Genomic DNA, 21,453 nt, shown 5'->3' with positions numbered 1-21,453 from the left:
TAAAAAATTATTTTGTATTTGATAAATCCAGATAATATTAATCATATATATCTATATATATATATATATATGATTAATATTATCTGGATTTATAATATTATCAGATTGCAAAAGTTTGTCTTTGTTGCTTCATAAGAAATATTTATAGTTCAATTAAAAGTGAAATTAATTATTTGGAATTTGAACACTTCTAAGAATCTGAACATGAAGGTTTAATTTGAAAAATTATTTTATTATATATATATTTTTATATATATTTATTATATAATTATTTAATATATATATATATATAGATGTATTTTTGAAGTTTTTTGACATGCTTAATTATAAAGTTTTTTTACCGCAACAGTGTTAATTTTTTTTTAATTACTTTGATTTTTACAGCATATATTTTAATAAACATATATTTAATGTATATGATAAATATGAAATGGTTATAATTGTGTGAAAAAAAATCTACATTATAATATTTAACACAAGCCTCTATTTATATTTTTCTCAAGAAATAATTTAAAATTGCTGATAAAAAGCCAGAATATGAGGCATTAAATCACAAATAATGAAATAATTATCAGCTACAACCTAATTGTTGTAGCTGAGGCAGATGGAAAAGAGTAGAATTGAAAACCTAATGTATATAATGCCAGGTGGTGATGTATAAGATGTGATGTTTCTTGTTGTGATGATGATTGTAAAAAATAATAATAGCTTCTGTGAAGATATAAACTATGGCACACTGGTCTTTACCCTTCAGAGGGCAGCTGGTGTCTTATTTAATTATAAGACTTTATCATCCCAGCAGGTGATGATAAAGTAACTGCTGCTGCTTCATTGCGAAAACTAAAACAAAAGTGTTAGAACTAAACTGCCCCCCCCCCATCAAATGATGCAAGTCTCAATTATGATCTTGCTGAAGACAGAAAATGTGCTCCATAAAGTAGCCTATTCCAGGGTTAGCAAATTTTTCTTATGATAACACAATTTCCATTTGAGCTAAATATTTTATATCATCATTTTGGAATTCAAAATAAAATGTCAGAAAAGACACCGAAATTTATAGTGTTGGAAAAAAAACTGGATCTGACTGTCATAAAAAATGTTATGCAAAAGTGTAAAATCTGTTACCCATTACATCATTGGACCCATCGGACATCAATATTGAGGAGTGGAGCAAGTTCTGAACATTTATCTATTGTGTGTTTAAGCATCATAGAGCTTTTCTCTCAAAGTATGAAATATATCCGAAAGCATGCTTTAATCCTTTAAAATGTCATAAGAAAAAAATAACAAAAGGTTTACGGATAGTAAACTTGTATTTTTCACGTATAAATGAAATAAATGGTTGAACAAAATCAATTCCAGGGCAAAAAATATGCCATGCCTGTAGGGACAGTGAATATAAACAACAATAAATTAGGTGAAGAAACTGAATACTGTGAAGAGATGAACAGTGATAGTAATGTAGAGAAGTAACTTGGAAAAATGTCAATTATTAAACAAGAAGCACTTGAAGAAATAAATTCATCTCTACAGAACATAGAAGAGTCACCAATAAACTTGGGCAATCTGCCTGTTGTGGCTTTGTATTTGTATAAATACCTTAATACAGTTGACTTTGTATAAACTTCATAGGGTAGCTCCACAGTGCCAGTCAAACAATGCCAAAAGAAAAGTTAAATCTGCTTGCAACACTTTAAAATCAAATGTTTGTAAAGTTTTTGAAGAATTACCAGAAAATGAATCTCAAAGCACACTTAATGAAGATATTAAACAAAGAAAATATGATTATTTTGATAAAGTTAATTAGAAATAAGACTCAATTTAACCATCACAACAAGAGAAAAACTGCAAATTTCAACTCCGGGACCTGCTTTAAGAAAGGGGAACAAGGAAAAAAATCTGAAGAGTTCAATGTCACTGAATATGCTGTGCGAAAACCAGGAGAGCTTTTGTAAATGAAAAAGCAAAGGTGAGCCATTGTGTTTTTATTATAAAAAGAATCAAAAATTAAATTTCAACGATTTTTTTGCAACTTAATTTTTTAATGCAAAGGTTTAAATTTTCTTTCCTGGTCATTATCTACATTTTTTGTGAGCATTTTAGTGGAAATTTCATTTGAATATATTGAAAATCTGCAAAGTTATGATATATTTTTACAAATAATATTGCTTGAATGGGGTTAGCCTAAGAGACGTCATTCGTGAGGTTAGAAAACATTTTTTTTCTCAAAAAGTTTTTGAGATATGTACATGAAACTTTGCATGGTCAACAAGCACGGTAGAAGCAATAAATAAAAAATAATAATTGGAATCCGGGATGATGGGTTGCATTTCAGTATCTAGTTGAATGATTTGAAATCGGAACGATCCAGTCTTATTTCGATGAATTTTGTGTTGCGAGCCAGAATAAACACATTAACGGTCAAAAAACCATTATTTTTTTTCTTCAGTATTTTACTTCATATATTTAGGAGAAATTTAAAATAAAAGTTGTTTTGGTAACTGCTGTGCCTCTGGTCTAAAAATATGTTTGAAAAATTGTATTTTTTCTAACGAAAAATTCTACAACACAAAGTTTACATAATTTTTTAGCATGTAAATTTCAAATGTAAGTGTATGAATTATATTTATTCATATTCTGTATGTTTTTGTAAACACTTTAGTGAAAATTTCACTTGAATATATTGAAAATTGAAAAAGTTATGATTTATTTTCTCAAACAATGCCGCTTAAAAATTGAGCCTCGGAAAAGTCATCTGCATCAGTTTTTGATAAATTTCAACATTTTTTTTCTCAAAAAGTTTTAGAGATATGCAAATAATATTTCACACGGTTAATAAGGATGGTAAATGCAACAAATAAAAAAAAATCATTGAAATCTGAGACTATGGGTGTCATTTTGGCATTTTGCCGGGTGATTTGAAATGGAATGACCCAACCAGCTTTTCTGATAATTTTAATCAGATACACTATCGGAAAAAATGGTCTGGCCCTGTATGTTGAAGGGTAAGGATGAACATGGAAATTTATATGGGGACTAATAGACAAACCCACTATTTTGTTATTAATGCAATTAATTATCAGTTGCGATGGCTACAACAATAAAGCCAATAACATCCAAAGTGGATCACACAATTTTGAGAATTACATTATGAAGCAACGAGCCATATATGTTCAAGACAGGTAAACTATGTATCTCACCAAATTGATATAGACATGGGGAAAATTCTAGTTAATATTCTATGATTACACACTACTCCCACGTTGGTATCAATATAATCATCACTCGAATATTTTAAGTTGTTTTGTGTGTTGAGAAATTTGTTAATTTATATGGAAAAATAAATTGAAATTTTTTTAACCTAATAGTCTAGCCCAGATATAATGCCACCACCCGTCCCAAAGAATTTTGGCATTATAACAGGTAATATGGTTGGAATAGTGTTTCAGAGGGGCTTCATTACATAAATTCACACATTTATAATGAAACACTTTGTCTTCTTAGTTATTCTATAAATATTTCAACACTCGTTTAATTTTAAGAGAAAATTCATGAAATTTTAAAAACTGTACATAATTACTTGAATATTTCTTTATATAAAACTTGAGACACATATTTTACTTACCTTTGAAATTATTTTAGTTCTACATTACATTGTGATCCCAATATAGCATTAATCATATTTATATCAAAAATTTAAAAAAAAAATCACCCTGACGAATAGGGTTGGTTTGATATTTGAGTGACTGTTGTATAACATCTTTAAAAACTTTGTGATTTGACTGGTGATGGTGGTGCTGCTTGGTTTTACTGCAAATTAAGGTTTTTGCAAAAAATGATATCTTTACCTAGAAAATGAGTTATACAGAGCTTGCTTTGAACTCGCATGTAAATGACCACTGTACCATCATTTTTCTTGAACTGTTTCTCTCCTTAGGAAAAGGCTCAAGTGTTGTGGTGGCATGTTTTTTTTTCCCAAGGCTAAAATTTTCATTAGCAATGACCGAACAGGACCATTTATCCCGAAATTATCAACTTTTCTCTTTCATACACATCCATACACTTGCACAAAACACAAACACATATCTTCCCTTCTTCATAGGCCTATCTGGGCTGTCTGTAGTCCCACAGTCAGCCCTTATGGAGCTGGGCAGGGGGAAAACTTTGATTATGGTCTGGTGGTTCTATAAAGTCCTCACTCTTCTTGGGCACTCAGCAAATTCACATGATTCTGGTCTCATCCCATGATACTGTCCAAGTCATACACACCTATTGACATGAAATAAAAGCATCATTAGACGTTTGAATTTTTTCAAAATTTGTGAATGTATTTAGCTGAAATTATAACATTAAAAAAATTTAGAATTTTCATTGCTTTGACCCTAGCAGGTCTTACAAAGGGACCCAGTTTCAGGAGGGGGCATGAAATAAAATATTTCCTATCACGTAATTATTTGAAGTTCCATCACAAAGGCTCCAATGAGAGATATTAGAGTGGGATCCAATAAAAATGTTATAGGAGCCCGGCTCCTGGATGTGAGGTGGTGGCAAATGAAATATATTTTCTGTAATTATTCTAAATTCCCTCCAACTTTTTATTCTTTAAAAACTTCTTACGTTGAAGGATAACAAAAAAAAAAAGATTCAAATAGCACAGTGCCAATTATCAATTAACTTAATAAAGCCCTATCCCTATGTATAGCACTGAGTTTATGAAAATTGCGATTATGAAATTAACTATGTTTGCAATAATATTACAGAATATTCATCAATGCATTTCATGTAATAGTGAAAAATGAACTAACCTGTGTGATTTTATATGCAGCTGTACAGATAGGCCTATACTTCCTTCCACGAAGCTCGCTGGTGGCCGGATTAGCTGTTGTTTTCTCCAACTTATTCTTTTTAAAGGACTTGTGCAACAGTATTGTTTATTACCTTGCCCATAAATTAATAAAATAAATGTTTAAAATAGAAATTTATCACTAAAAAACTGCGTGCACGTGAGTGCTTACTGTTGTCACTTGTCAATATGGCGATCAGGGAAGAAAAGCTATCGACGGGGAAAAAACAGGCCGGAGTTTTGAGACGGAGTGTGATGACGTCACAGCATCGAAAAATCGCGGACGAAGGCTTCTTGCTCTAGAAGGTGTTGGTTAAAGTGCATGATGAATTCTATTTAAATTATTTTATTTATAATAAAACATTACAAGTGGGGTACTAAGATCTCAGTTCAACTTCATTTGACTAGAATATAAAACTATTTCATTCTGCAGCTGCAGAAAGTTACTGAGTGTGGAATCCGTTGTTAAATTTTGGAAACGGGGCTTCTCCTCTCTGTCTAATTCAAGTCGGTAAAAAATACGAAGACAGGAAAAAACAAAAACGAGATGATGGTGATGAAAGGGTTGTAATATTGCACCAGTATTGCATCTAGAAGAAAGGATTAAAACAATTTTACTGTTATAGCTGAAAATCACCAGCATAATAACTGTTAACTCGATTATATATTTTGTTTTGTCTAACTTCCTGAGATCTCTCAAGCCATAGTTCGAAATTCATATTAGTTATTTGTATGTCATGTCATACGAAACACGTGTCTTATTCTTTCTTAACAACAATTTATAATTTTTTAAATGTACTGGGTAGACATTATCGACCACCCAGTAACTACACACGCGATTTCTTGTGAAAAACTAATACTCAAAAGTGTTTACCATTTTAGGATCAGACGAATATTAAGGGAGTTATAATGTTTTAAATTTTTGTGACGTGTCAGTTTTCTAACAGTCAGTTATGCACCAAACTACCAACCAAAGAAAATTTTTCCTCTATGCAGCAGGTTGCTACTAACTGAAAATGAACTGAAACAGGGTGTCTACCAAATACCAAAAGCAAAATCTGGTGACGTTTTCGTGACTTTTTTCATTCGCAGGGCTCCCACTCAAAAAATTAGAAAAAGTACGATGTGGGGAGGGTGCCCCCCCCCCAAGACAACATAATCATGGCATAATAATTTTTTTAAATTAATTTTTTTATTAATTTTAATTAATCCTGTAAGATTCACTCAAGCCAAAGCAAAATGACCAAAATGTCTTGGTTACGAAAAAAAGTTTTTTGGCCAAAATAGGGCAACCACAAATAATTCTTTTCTGCTCTACCCTCACAATATATATATATTACATTCTTTTTTGGAGTCTTCCACAGTCCAGTCTGTCAACTCTCTCTGACAATACACACGGCAAATTATGAAGATATGTAAATTTCTAAGAATGTCGCTCTTTCGATACCACTCCCAAAAGCAAAATGTGTAAATTACAAGGTCTGATGTAAATAAGTAAAGGTGGACCAGATGATTGTCTTACTGCATTGTCCATCCCTTTTAAAAAAAGGATTTGTTTAAATTTTAGTGGCCAATGAAAGTGTAATTATTTTTGACAAATGAAACACTTTCATTTCTAGCTCTTTACTTGAGCATTGTAAATATTTGTGCCTCTGCATGGCCTAAAAATACAGAAGAAAATTGAATGTTATTAGGTGTAATCAGAGTCACAAAACCTAGAATAGGTCTATGTACCCAACTGCTTTGTTGTGCAAACTGTTGTTTCACCTATACACAAAATGTGTACCACAATTTTGAACGATGACTGTTACTGTCCAAGACCATGAAGTAGTAAACAAAAAAATTATTTTTTTTCAACCAGGCAGAAGTTTTTATTGACTATTCTATTTTCTATTTGTAGAATCCTCAAACTAAGCAAATGAAAAATTACTAAATCACCATATGTTCCACATACACACCCCGCCCCCAAATAACCTTAAAAACAATACAATGTCTGCTTTAGCAGAATCATTAATTGCAATCTACTACATTTGTATTATTTGGCATTATGTCTATGATTCCCTTCTCATTTAAAATCAATTGTACAAATTTTGTGGATAGGATTTTGTAGGAAAAGTGGGACATTTTACCAAAAAGTAGAAAAAGTAAGACGAGTGGGAGCCCAGCATTCGACAAAATGAGCCACACTGGACTGCTTTCTTACATCAGTTGTTCCCAAACTGTGAGTTGTGACCATCTAGGAGTGTTTGGGTTAATAAAATAGAGGGTATTAATGAAAGGGGGAAAGCACGTAAATTAACAAAAAAAACACCTGAATTTTGTTTCAAACTTTTAAAAACGTTTAAATTTAAAGTTTATTTAATTACAACACCCCATAGAAACTGGACCCTAAGGGCTCAAGCCACATAAGCCTTCCCCCCACAAAAGCATAAGTAGATACAGGTTGTTTCTCTAACAAGGTGGGGGACTAATGTGCAGCTTTTGCTCTTCTGCCTACGCAAATAATGTTTTCTTAATATCGGGGGGGGGGGGGCGATCGTCTTCATTGCCCCCGTATCCCCACCCATGGCTTCAATCAAGTTTGCGAAATTATTTGAGCCCTCAGGTTATCATGAATATTCAATGGAATCCATTCCTGCATACGTCCTTGCGAGTCGTATATACGGACGTCTGGCAACCCTAGATCCCACCCCTCATCAATGTTTTTGTCGCATCGGAGTTTCTCCGCTACCTACGACAAAACTTTCCAAAGCAAGCTCCGTCGACGCATCCGCGCTCGTTGAAAACGCGTCCTGCGAATGCAAAACTCTGAACACACTATTGATTGATATTAAGTCGTGTCCACAACAGCATTATGCTGCGACGCATAGCAACAGTGGGCTCAAAACAGAGCAAAAGACCCGAACGACGTGGAATGGAGCAAGGTGTGATTGATCGATTTGTTTCAGTCGGTTTCACGATCGGCGCCGACAGTCGAAATCGGCATTTGCCGTCGGAATCGACGCGCATCGCCAGACAGGGATGTGCATCAGAAGAAAACGCAGTCTTAATATCCGCTATGGTGGTCGAGTGGTCATAGTGACGGACTCGCACGGCGAGGATCCGGGTTCGAACCTCACCGTGCAGCACCACTGCAGTGGTGGTCGGCTGAAGTTGGTTTCTTGTGGTTCTCAATTTCGAGGCGTAAATGCGAGCCGATCTTTCCATTGAAAAGTCTCGCCACAGAGAGCAACAGGCCTACAACGATACAATTATTCAATCTTACACTTCACACATAGTTAGAAAAACTGGCGGTAGATGGCAGCACTACACATAACAAGCATTACACAGAAAAAACTTCACCTCAGGTTTCACTTCACGCACATTCCAATATGTACCAATTCGTTAAAGGTTCCGCAGAGGAATATGGACGAGGTGGTGCATGTGTGGTTCAGTAGTAGTCTTAATAGAATGTGCACGAATGAGCTCATTTCTTTACTGATTGCATTAACGCGCGCAGTCAAAATAAAAAAATTAGAAGAAACGTCTCTTATATGCGAGAGTAGGTATAAACATAGTCCAGTCAATTTTGCAATTCGGAGGAACGCACAGTAGAGGGCTGATCCAGCCCGGGGAATGGGCGGAGATACGGGGGCATTACACCCTAGCATCAAAAGTGAAGTTGACTCATCTAATGTATAGATGAATTGACATCATCGTGCCCCCCCCCCAGGCTTCCAAGTCTATCTCCGCCTATGGCCCGGGGTCTCTAAATGAGATAATTCTCATTTTTGTTTTTGCACACTATAAATTCACTATACGGGGACCGTGAAAAATTTAGCCTAAGCCCGCCAAAGATCTCAGCTTGGGGGGACCACTGCAAGATATGGGGCCACTAGACCAGTGTTTCTCAACTATTGGAATCCCGGTTGATTTCTTTTTCTTGATTGAAAGGCCTGGGCATACACAAGATTAATGGGAAATAAATGGGTAAAAATGAAGCAATAAACCACTCACGGCACAGTTTGGCGGATGCCAGGGCCCGGCGGTTGAGGAACACTGCACTAGACCAACCAAGTCCCTTTCGAGAAGGTTACATTACATACATACATTATATTCACCTAATTTTTATTACTTTTTGCAAAATAGCTTCATAATTAAGCATACTAAAAGGAACTGGAGAAAAACCTTTATATACTACACTGCTCAAAACAATTAGGGGAGCACATGGTTTTAACAAAATTACGCAAAGATGTATACCGATAAGTAACATAAAATGAATCATCCATAATTTAAAGCCTAGCAGGAAACGGAAGAAGAAAACTTCGTATGCAAATCAAAGTTCATGACGTCAAAAACCAGAAAAAGGAGATAAGAGCAGAAATCGGGATGTTGCAGAAACGTCTGTTTTACAGCCGTAACTGTGAAATTCGATTGCGCAGTATTTTTTTTTTGAGACAAGGTGACTTGAGGATGTCTCAACAACGTGATTTACCTGAATCCATGGCATGGCGTGTTACAGGCAGACTGGAATCTGGACAAACACAACGTAGTGTCGCGGACGCTGTTGGAGTCACCAGAAGTGTTGTTGCAAGGCTGTGGAATCGATTCCAAGAAACAGGAAATGTTAGACGTCGACCAGGGCAAGGTCGGCCATGCGCCACTACAGCAACTGATGACCGGTATATACGGTTAACAGCCCGTCGAAACAGAACAGAGAATGCTACGCAGCTGCAAAGACGGTTGCTCTTGGCAACAGGACGAAGGGTGTCCAGCCAAACAGTACGTAATCGGCTTCATGAGGGAGGGCTCTATGCACGTAAGCCAATGGTCTGCATTCCGTTGACCCCACGCCACCGTGCGGCCCGAAGAAGATGGGCTGCTGAACATCGAGATTGAGAGCAACATGATTGGAACCAAGTGCTGTTTACAGACGAGTCCCGATTCAGTCTGGAGTGTGACACCCGACGTGTTCTGGTATGGAGGGACAGGGGCACTCGAAATAACCCCGCATTCGTTCGTGAAAGGTCACAATACAGACGAGCTGGTTGGATGGTATGAGGTGGAATCAGCATAGGCGGACGTACGGACCTGCATATCATTCGGAATGGCACTTTGACGGCCCGAAGGTATGCAGACGAGATACTGCGACCTCATGTCATCCCTTACGCTGGAGCCATTGGAGATTCCTTTGTTTTCCAGGATGATAATGCCCGACCGCATAGAGCTCGTCTGGTGGAGAACATGCTTGAAGCTGAAACAATACAGCGTATGGAATGGCCAGCGTGCTCTCCTGACCTGAATCCAATCGAGCATGCTTGGGACATGCTCGGACGACGCATTGCTGCGCGACCAAGGCCGCCTGTTACTGTCCGAGACTTGCAGATTGCACTTCTTGAGGAGTGGAACAGTATTCCCCAAAGTCTGATCGATAACCTCATCGCATCCATGGCAAACAGGTGTGCAGCAGTCTTAGCTGTTCGAGGAGACCACACGCCCTATTAAAACTCATGCATCATGTCTAAACAGTACTTTTTTTTTATCGTTTACATGTAACCAAATTGTTGCCCTAAATCATATTTTCATGTTTTTTCCATATTTTCAAAGAATTAAAGCTTAATTCCAAATTTTTTTACGTCTTTTTTCTGTATTGCGCATTGATACGCGTGTACTATCCATTGTATGCCAATACGTGGCTGTCTCGCACGGTTTTCTTCACTTTTTTGCTTGCTCCCCTAATTGTTTTGAGCAGTGTAGATGCATCAAATGTACGGACAACCATGAGTCCGAAAAATGCAGTAAGGTGCGCGGAAAGGACACTCCGACATGCATTCTGTGCCTAGGTCCACATCCAGCGAACTTAAATGTCCGGAGTACATCAAAATTCTCAAAGGAAACTCCAAACAGGTCTCCGGGTATCAACCAAAAAAGACTATCTCCAACATGTCTCAAATATATGTTCCCAAACCAAACTCTTCTGTGACATCTTTTCTCCCTAGAGCTGTCGCCGTAAAGTTCCAACAGTTTCTCGAGAAAAAAATCCAACGCTCAACCGGCTTTGCCTACGGTAACTCCCGCCACACCGAAAGCGGCTAGCACTCCGTCACCAAGCGAGCAAGGTCCCGTCGAATCTCAAACACCGACGAGCCAGCCAAGAGACTTTGAACGAATAGCAGAAGAAGCGATCACCGATCTCCATTCCGCCATTTCACTCATGCCAGAAGTACATTGGATGGACGGTGTTTCACTGCAAAACTATCGAGACTTTGTTTCTCATGCAGAGAAACTACGAGAAAGATGGACTTGACTAGGCCTGGAATAGTACTAACAGCTATTTCTCTTCTCTTTCTTTCCTGGCATATCTCTTTCCAAAAACGAAAATCCTCTTCAAAAAAACTTCAAATATCTTTTAAAAAAAAACCCTTTTATTTTATTTTACTAACATTTTAACTTATTTTTGCTAACTTTAATTCTAGGATCTATTTTTCTAAGTTGCATTACAGGTCATCCTACGCTGTAGAGAAAGAACCAGCCAATCCCAGGCCATGCCCAGCCAATGACGACATTTTCTCATCTCTTCGCGAAGTTAAAATTTTCAACTTCGTGACGACATCAGTTATTCCAAATTTAATCATACCGGCCATTTCTTATCTTCAAAAAATTTCCTGCAAAAATGTGTTAAATTATCTCAAAGCGGATTTTCCCAACCTATGACGGCCCGTGAGGTAATCTCACGGTTTTTTCATCAGCCCGCCAGGCCTTTTGTAAGCCGTTGAAATTGCCCTGAGGGCAGGACTCGGCAAAAAATTCCGCATTCTCTACACACTTGTATTCTCACTTCACTCGTATCCAGCCGTACTTCGCCACTCGTTGGTTAACTCCACCTGGGGAGTTAGGGTGCCATAGCTTGGAATGCTTCTGTAAATCCTCCATGTTTCTGAACTCTTACTAGGCCGCTTCTCATCGTGTAAGGCCTGCCGAGGTAAAATAACGAACGAGTCGACTTTAATATCCAGCTACGAGATGGACTTACTCCCGGTGAATAGAAATGTGGACCGACGACTTTTGGCGATATTAACTTTGTCAAAATTTGTAAAATATTTTGAATCAAATCCTTAAACATTCTATCTGAATTAAATTTAAATTGAAGTTCTAATTCTCGACTCTAGTTTTGTTTGCTCGTGAAGTTAATTTTTTTTTATCCTGGTTGTGACTACTTAAACGTACAGATGCTCGTGTCCGATTTGATGCTCGCGATCACTTGATCAACGTTTCATTTAAACATCTTGTGCAAATCGCATTCAATTATTAAAATCATCCGGATTTCATGCATTTGTATGTCAAACATGACGTAAGAGTGCTCTCCTTTTGACGATGGATCCAGGCAGTGCTTGGGACTGGAAAAAGGTTAAAGACCTCTGGTCTAGATCGCAAGCTTGTTACCGTATTCCGATGATTCTCTTTTGTCAACTGCCTTCCTTGCGTAATTCATGCTTCATCGGCGGCTTCCCAAGAAGTTTTGCAGTTTTTTCCCCATATAAAAGAACCACTTTAAAGCATAAGTTTTGTGGGCACAAATCCATATTTTGAGCTCGCCACAACGCTCCTAGGAGCCCCGACGCACACTTTTGGAAGCACTGTGGTACTCCTTTAAATTCGGCCTAAAAGTTATGTCGCAACACAATTAATGGTGAACGACGAGTCCGATGTCGGTCTTCTCTTGAACTCTTTTTCGGTCGCATGCGTATACTGTACGATTTCGTCGTTCGCTATAGGTAATCGGCAGGGCCGTCTTAAGAGTATCATGGGTCCCCGGGCCAAGTTATTTTTCTGAGGCCCTACGAGGCAAATTCTTGAAAACGTCAACCAGATCTCAATTTTGTGAGTCCCCTTCTTCACTTGAGGCCCCCGGGCCGTGCCCGGGTGGGCCCATGCCATAAGACGGCACTGCTAATCGGTAAAGATCGAAGCGATCAAAATAAATAAAAAAAATGGATGATAATTAAAAGAAAATTATTTCGCAGGGGAAAAAATTGATGCTGTTTCACCTGTCCCCCACAGGGATGGGGCTGCAGCCCTAAGGCCCGGGACAATCACATTGTTTCTTCATGCTATAAATTTACTACAGAGTCCCCCCCCCCCCAAAGTGAAAACTATGGCTTGCGGACCCGCCAAACATCCAACAGCCTTGCTCCACGATGTGGGGGGAAGATCATGTCCTTTCTACGGAAAACCAATTGTTCCCAAGAGGTCCCCCTCCTCTAGAAATTATCACGTGATCCTGAGAACACTGCTTTATTAGGGGGAATATTACAGATGTTGAAAGGTCCGGACAAGCAAAGAAAAAAAAGTTCTTTTTTGTTCATCCAGTGGAAATAGCTTTTTTGCCCCACTCATATAATGTCTGTCCCAATGCAGGGTGGCTACATATTGACATTGTTCTTTTCAGTTGCTACTAACCCATCCATCCCTCCGGGGCAAAAAAAAAATGAATAAAACCTAAGAGAGAAGAAAAGAAATATTGAATGCCACAGCTTCTCCAAAGCCTAGATTTTAGGGAAAAAATCGAAAAAAAGAGAATCAAAATCCCTGACCTTCACTCAAATTTTGTGACTTTTCCAGGACTACGTGACTTTCCCGTGTTGGTAAACACCTTGAAAGAGAATATCCTACATTTAAAAAAAAAGTTAAAAACAATGAAAAAAATTCTAGTCGAAAATATAAAAACAATGGTAAATTAAAACAATTTTCTAAAACAAACCATCATCACTATTAGGCTACCGTAAGTTCGGTGATTACCAATTATATTTAAGCTGTAAATTAACACACTTGCATCCGATTTCGCCAATGCATTCTTTTATATAAGCCTCAATATTAAATAATTCAAACACTATTGAATACATAAATAAATTTTGGTTAGAAATAATAATTCAAGAATATGACAAAATTAACAAAACAATGTAACAAAATTATTTTCTTGTTTAGATTAGAATAGTAAACCTACAAGCTGTAAGAAGAAATCACCAAAAAAAAAAAAAAAACCAACAAAAAAGGGATTACATTATAGCTGTTCATGGGCGGAGATACAAGTGGGGTTGGAGGGGGGGGGGCTGATATCGTCATCATCATGCTCTCTTCTCACACTTTCAAGTCTCTCTACGCCCATGTAGTTGTTCCACCTGTAGTCTAAAGTTAAACTCCTCTCGATGCAACTATGTTCTGAACTATTATGATAAATCCCTCTATAATAATATTTTCAGAGATTTTGAATCCGCTACAACTACAGGCGCAGATAGACTTGGAAGTCTTGGGGGGGGGGGCAAGGTCATTATTGCTGGGGGGCAAGATGATGATGATGTCAATTCATATATACACTGCTGGCCACCGTAAATGCAACACCCTGAAGGAAGCATGCAAATAATATGAAATTTACAACATGCATTAGCGGAGGTGAGATATGCAAATGATTACAATTTCAGCGCAGACGCACATCACGCGCGCCTGTAGCGCCACTTCAAAGCGCTATTTAAGGCTTGGAGATTTCGACGATTTGAAGTACGGCAATTGTGTTTTTCTTGCGGTTTTTTCAAAAAAACGATCAATCATGCCTCGTAGAAAACAGCGATCATCTTTTGATCGAGTATCCGAGTTCGACAGAGGAAGGATAGTGGCCTACCGAGATTGTGGATTATCTTTCAGGGAAATCGGTAGTCGTGTTGGACGAAACCAAACAACTGTAATGCGGATATGTGATCGTTGGATGCAGGAGGGTACGACGGACCGACGTGTTCGATCGCATCCACCTCAGTGCACCACTTCACGTGATGACAGGCGTATTGTGCGTATGGCAGTGACGGATCGCTCAGCCACATCACGAACCATAGCACAGCACATTCAATCTGTACCGCATCATCCAGTGTCTGCGTGTACCATTCGACGTCGTTTACAGCAGAGTAGTCTGTCCGCAAGACGTCCAGTGCTTTGTCTACCCTTGACGCAGAACCACAGACGTCTCCGCCGCCAATGGTACGATGAAAGAAGGATGTGGACGGCACAATGGAATGAAATTGTCTTTACTGACGAGTCACGCTTCTGTCTGCAACACCACGATGGTCGGATTCGAGTCTGGAGACACCGTGGAGAGAGGATGCTGAACAGCTGCGTTATGCACCGCCACACTGGTCCTGCACCGGGTATTATGGTATGGGGCGGTATTGGATATCACTCTCGCACTCCTCTAGTACGCATTGCCGGTACTTTAAAAAGCCAGCGCTACATCTCCCAGGTGTTGGAGCCAGTTGTCCTTCCTTACCTTCAGGGCTTGCCCACAGCCATGTTTCAACAGGATAATGCGCGACCACACGTGGCACGCATTGTCCAAAGGTTCTTCGTCAATCGCCAGATTGAATTGCTTCCCTGGCCAGCTCGCTCTCCGGATCTTTCACCGATAGAAAACATGTGGTCCATGGTTGCTCAATGATTGACCCAGATTACATCCCCAGCTGCCACACCAGATCAACTTTGGCAACGCGTGGAAGCTGCTTGGTCTACTGTACCCCAAGAACACATCCAAAGTCTCTTTGAATCAATGCCGAGGCGTGTGGCAGCGGTGATCTCCAACAATGGCGGCTACTCTGGCTACTGATTTTGGCAGGAACCACACTTCACAGAAGTCTATAAATTTAATCATTTGATGCTTGGTCAACATGTTATCTACAAAATAAATATTGTTGCGATATCTCGTCTTTCTTGGTGTTGCAATTTGGGTGGCCAGCAGTGTACATTAGATCAGTCGACTTCACCTTCAGCGCTGGGGGAGGGGACACAATGCCCCCCCCCCATATCTCCACCTATGGCTACAACGATATTTTTTTAAATCTCGCTAAAAATCTTGAATATAATTTCAACTCCAATAAACTATTTATAAGTCAATTAATTATAGCTAACAACAGTTAGCTTCACTACGTTAATTATAACTCTTTACTTGTTTTTTTTCTTCCTGAGGTCTTCCAAATACATAGGCAGAGATAGACTTGAAAGTCTATCTCTGCAGTCTGCAGGGGGCACGATAATGGCAATTTTTTTCACACATATATATATATATATGTTATATCAATCACACACGTCTTTGATGATGGGGAAAGCTCCCTTTCCCCCATGATCTAATTCAATGTCACCTTTGTGAGTGAGGTCGTGGCGAGCCAGAAATATTGATTTTATGCTTGTTTATGCTTTGAAGTAGTTCTTTTGTATGAGAAAATATCTACCAAACTATTCTGGAGAGCCACAAATGAACCATGAATTGGGGGAGGGAGGCACAGATGACAAAAGTTTGAGAAACACTGGTCTAATTAATAACATCAGCTTTGAACCACATGATCATGAAAAAATAAAAAAATAACTTTTTAAACATATAAATAAAGAGCAGAAATTAATGTCTACTCGCTAAGGTGATCCCAATGATGAAGGAGATATGAATCCATGCTGGTTTGGCACTCTGTAACAACAGATTCATAGTCGTGATCACCGAAAGTGTTGATGGAGTTGTTGGTATTACACAGAAAGTAGCCATACCATCGCACTTTTATGTGTTACAACACACAAAAGTGTGATGCAGTAAGCATTTTTACTGAATGGGAAAATGGGGACAATGCATTTAACTGAATTTTATTAATCAACTAATCTTTTAATTTTTTTTGCTGAAACTAAATACTTGAAAGAACATTTTCTGGTGGTACTAACAGCGATTCGGATCATTTGATGACTTTTGTCACACCATGGTCACTTTCTGCACGCGAGGGCTAATTAGACCACAGGACCTAAAATTTATCGCCGCTTCTAAACAGCAAAGTTCTGCATTTTTGCTTTTTTTATACTCTCCAAGATTTCAGCACAAATTTGGAAAATATGTCAATGAACGCATAAATTTGTGATATATGATAATAATGTTGCCTCTCGATCAGGACTAGATTGGATTTTTGTTTTATTGGTGCAAGGACCAATTAGGTCAAACTGTGCCAAAACAAATGACCGTATACAAAAATAAGATAAAATTGGTTTTTTCATGACAAGGAAGTAAAAGTACAAATGAGAGATAAAAAACAATGATGCGTGAAACGTAAAACAATGGAGTAGCCTCTCAATTAGGGTTTGACAAATTAAAAAAAAAAAATAGTCACCAGCAAAATTTCATAAGTGTCAAACATTTTTTTTTTCTGACGAAGTCTGTCAAAAAGTAATTCTATTCTTTGACTTGTCTGACCCCTTAGAGACTCTTTTCTGTGCAGGCAGACAAGATGCCATAATTTCCGATAATGTTGTACTGCTCTAAGACTCCTGATAGATAAAATAAAAGTGCCATTAATGTCAGTTTTTTGGTCTCAACTGCAATCTGGCACTCAGGATTTGTCAAGCCTGCTTTTGATTTTACCATAATCTCTTCACAATATTTTTTATTGGTCTGCAGAACATGGTTGTAGCAAGATTTGACTGTAACATAACAATAAATGTAACTAAACTATACTAAAATAGACATTTGGCAAGATTTTACAATTTACCTTGGCAATACATCTTGGTCCTTTGGAGATTCATTTTTAGGGAGCTGCTGTAATAAAGCACTTTTTTTGTCCATATGAAGATCCCATATCCGTCCGTATCTTACCCATGTTAAATTCAATTCACTTCAGTGATATTGACTTGCAGGATTATTTTGCAAAACCAATTAATTGTTTAAAGCAAGGAATACCTGTATTTAACTCACTACAGCACATTAAAGTCTTTAATGTTTTCATGGGTATTAAAAACCACATTGAGCCATGGCCCGCTACAAAGATGGGACTGACAGGGCTCCAACTAAGCACAACTTTCATATTTTGTTCTTTCACACCATAAATTTAATATAGAAAGGGCCCAGCAAGTCACCTGGGGCCTAAGAAAGATCTCAGCCTAGGGCCCTGCTGGAGGATATGGGGACCATACATTGAGCCCGATGTATGTGAATAAAAATTCAGGAATCGAAATGTTTTTCTGCTCGGGAAGTTTGATACATGAAAATTAAGAAATTGAAATAAAATTTAATGAAATTAGTTTACACCGCAACATTTTCCAAGCTTGAAATAAATATAAACAGCAAATTTATAAAACCTGGTCAAAGCTAAATCATCTCCACAACTAAACATGTAACCTCATAATATTACAGACACCCTCCGAAGGACAGACGAGAATCACAATCAGTAAAGAGTGAAAACCTTAAAAGCAGAAATCTGACTGTAAAATATATCGAAAATTAACTTACCTTTCAAGGCAATACTCTCCACATTTGCTAAAAAAAAAAAAAAAAAAAAAAAACTATTACATGCAACTATTATATTTTTGAGTCAAATAATTATCATATAAAACAATAAATAAATAATTTGATTTTTCGAAATGTTTTTGTATTTTTTGTATTCAGAATTTTTCACCTCAAAATAGCTGCACAGAGGGATGTATACGCAAATCCAGTGAATCTTAATACTTTTATTTAATTTCATAATATAAATGATGAAAATTATTTTTTTGACTAAATTATTTTATGATGTTTGAAATCTAAATACGATCATTTTTTTCAAATTGTACATCACATCTAAAAATAAATGTCAATAACATTTTCACGACTTTCACACGGCCTGAGCCGCTATATTGTGAGGACTACAGCTGGAGTGGAATAACGCGAATAACTGAATTGACCATATTTTCTCAAGAGAATACGGTAAATTGGGATTGCAAATACGGGAAAATACAGGACATTGCCAAGAATGACACCAAAAAGTGAACAAAGTTGCCAAATATTGCTGAAATTAAGGAAAACTCACAATGGCAGGAAATGAAGCATTACAGCAAATTGCAGTGGATTAAAATGAATTCCAAGAAATAAAATGTTCACCAAGACAAATGTGAGAGATTAATATTCATATTTATAGTTGTAATTATCATAATATAATTTATGAGTTGAAAAATAGTTTCAAACTCTGACTTCAATAAAGAATAAAAATCCAAGTAGATGTCATGTAGAAAATCGGTAAAAACAGGAACACTTTTGCCAAAAAGTCAAAAGAATAAAAAAGGGACTGTCCTGGGAAATACGGGACGTATAGTCACTGGAAGAGATACAACTGAAAAGTAGGGGTCCGGCTAATTGTTTTACATTTAATTTTCTTGGCTTTGTATCTCTACGCAAACTCAATATTTCGAAAGTCGAGAATTCAATTTTTAAAATTATTGATGTGATGGAAAACCCCACTAATTTCCGCATTTCTACAGTAAAATCGGCAATTTTAACATTGATTTATATGGGGATCATCCTGCATGGAGGAAAGAATAACTGGAGATGACGTGACCAGCGCGTCCATTGAGAAAGTCTGGGGAATCAGGGTTGCCAGATGAAGCCAGTGGTCGCTCTATTAAAGGGACCAAGTAAGCCCAAACAAAACCTTAGCTTCCCATGCTTTCCTATGAGAAACATCAGGAAGCGCGTGATTCTCGAGTGAGACACGAGAGAGGAAGCACGCTCTGATGAGCTCCTAAAATTTTATCATGATAGACTAAAATCAATATGCTAGAATAGTATAGCAATTATAGGCACGATCCGTACTCAGTCGGATCTTACAACAAAAAACCAACAGTGATATGTTGAATTAATTTAACTTAGTTCTCAACACGATCCGTACTCAGTCGGACTTAGCAAAACTTTAATTTAATATTTCACGATTCGATATGGCACCCAGGAAACAGTTGGCAGAGCAACCTGTTTGCTTTCTCCACGACGTGATTCTTGATGATTATGGTGAAAGAGAAAGATGGGCCAAGCTTGCAGCGTTACATAGCAAGAAGAAGGCGCGCAACGGCGACCTCAACAAGGCAAATCTGGCTTTCCTCAGCACCATCAAGGACCATTATAACTGTTGGAGCGAATCACACCCAAGAAACACGCACCCGACACAGAGGTGTATTACTGTACGGGTGATGAATTTCTGAGAAAGGCCATGGAAAACTTCCAAGCTATTCATGACAAGCCAGATGACCCAGAAGTACCTCTATTCAAACAAACGTTACGATGGAACATAAGTCAAATCATCGTGATCGGGCGGTGACGACTGTTTTTTCGACGACGGAAACGAGGACATATGGACTGAATACTTCAATGAAATAAACAAGGACATATGGGAACGGGCCAAGACTTGGGAGGAAATCCCGACTTACATGCGGAAGAAGCCCGCCAAGGAACCCCCAAGGTCTAAGGAACCCGGAGCCCAGACGTCCCAAGATACAGAAACGTCCAAACCAAAGGAAATGGACCTTTCGAAAGAAACAAGTGCGGTGAACCCGGAAGAGCCCAACCATCCCGGAAGAAACCCCGGAAGGTCCGCAAAAACAAGGAAAAACCGACCCGCCGCAAAAATTGGAGGACGAAGAATTTGGATTTTCCAATCTGTCACCCAGGATCGGGAGAAAACTACAGAGGCCCTGAAAAAGATTGTTGAATATCTGAAAAATCGAGGTGAGCAGACCCAAGATGCCGATGCCACCGAGACCGCCGCTCTTGGAAGCCCTGACCCACCGTATGAGCCAGCGCCAACGAGCGAATCGCGTGCAAGCAGCGATGACCAGGCCACGCCCACGCCGGGACCAGCCGACGGAACGCAAGGCGACGAACAACCGGCAGGAGTACGGCCCTCCTCACACGGGGAAACTAGAACGAGTCGAGTTGCACGTTCTCCCTCACACGGCGCTACTAAAAAAATATTCAAAGCCCGGGAAACTGAGTAAAAACAGCACAGTCTATAGTTTTCCTTCTTATCTTCCGGTACTATCTTGTTAACCGGGTTAGGAAAAATCGAAACAAAGAAATAAGAAAAATAATTTATATTAAATGTGAAATTGCTACAGAATTTCAGCTCACAGGTAAATACAAAATTTCATTATTTGAATTGATATCATTTTGAAATGACAATAAAATGGTAAAAATTAAATAATTTTTTAGTATAATTTCGTTTCATTTGGAAAAAAAATCGTCTTTTTTTCCTCTATAAATGTGCCTTTCAGTACCTATATATGTTGGATTTAATATATTTTTATTGTTTAATAGTTAAAATATTGTCACGCAGAATTTTAAGTAGTTTCATGAGATGAAACGACGAAAGCTGGTTCCGAGAGGCAAAAAATAAACTATAGACAAAACTAGAGACAAACAACACATGAATTGTTTATGTTTCAGGGAATGATTTTCCCCGAACACTCCCACACACAGATGTGCGTGTACGTGACCTATATAGATTAGACATTCCAAGCAAGGGGGAAAATCAGGGACCATCCCTATGGAACACGTGCTTGTTTAGGTACATGTAAAAGTAGACAGTAGTTTGAAATTTTCCGCAGGTTCTTATCCAGGGCAGTCTTAAGAGCATCATGGGGGCCCTCAGCCATGTATTTTTTTTCTGAGATCCTACTTGGCAAATGCATTTGGTTATTCCTCAAATTTTTTACCAGATCTAATTTTTGTGACGCTCCATCTTCTTTTGAAATCGCCCCCGCGGGGGAGTGGTGGGCACATGCGTTTACCACAGACCCGTCATCTAGGGGGATCAGGGGGCTAT

General features: G+C 38.1%; 1 protein-coding gene across 3 annotated transcripts in view; it reads right to left on the bottom strand.

Moving 5' to 3' along the window:
• The window catches only part of Wdr37 (WD repeat domain 37), a 171,004-nt gene extending 152,516 nt beyond the window's left edge, over nt 1–18,488 (bottom strand). For all 3 annotated transcript variants that reach the window (XM_089253993.1, XM_089253995.1, XM_089253994.1), the window contains exons 1-2: nt 18,283–18,488; nt 18,117–18,143 (exon numbers count right to left, since the gene is read on the bottom strand). The gene's annotated coding sequence lies outside the window, so the exon portion shown is untranslated. The remainder of the gene's footprint in view (nt 1–18,116; nt 18,144–18,282) is intronic.
• Nucleotides 18,489–21,453: the final 2,965 nt, after the last annotated feature.

This window comes from Pholcus phalangioides, unplaced genomic scaffold (genome assembly GCF_987345545.1).
Source record: "Pholcus phalangioides strain wild (caught in Gottingen) unplaced genomic scaffold, Ppha-v1.0 ptg000039l_1, whole genome shotgun sequence".
NCBI classification, from domain to species: Eukaryota; Metazoa; Arthropoda; class Arachnida; order Araneae; family Pholcidae; genus Pholcus; species Pholcus phalangioides.
Note: the sequence above shows the minus strand (reverse complement) of the source record. Positions and strands in the feature narration are given on the sequence as shown.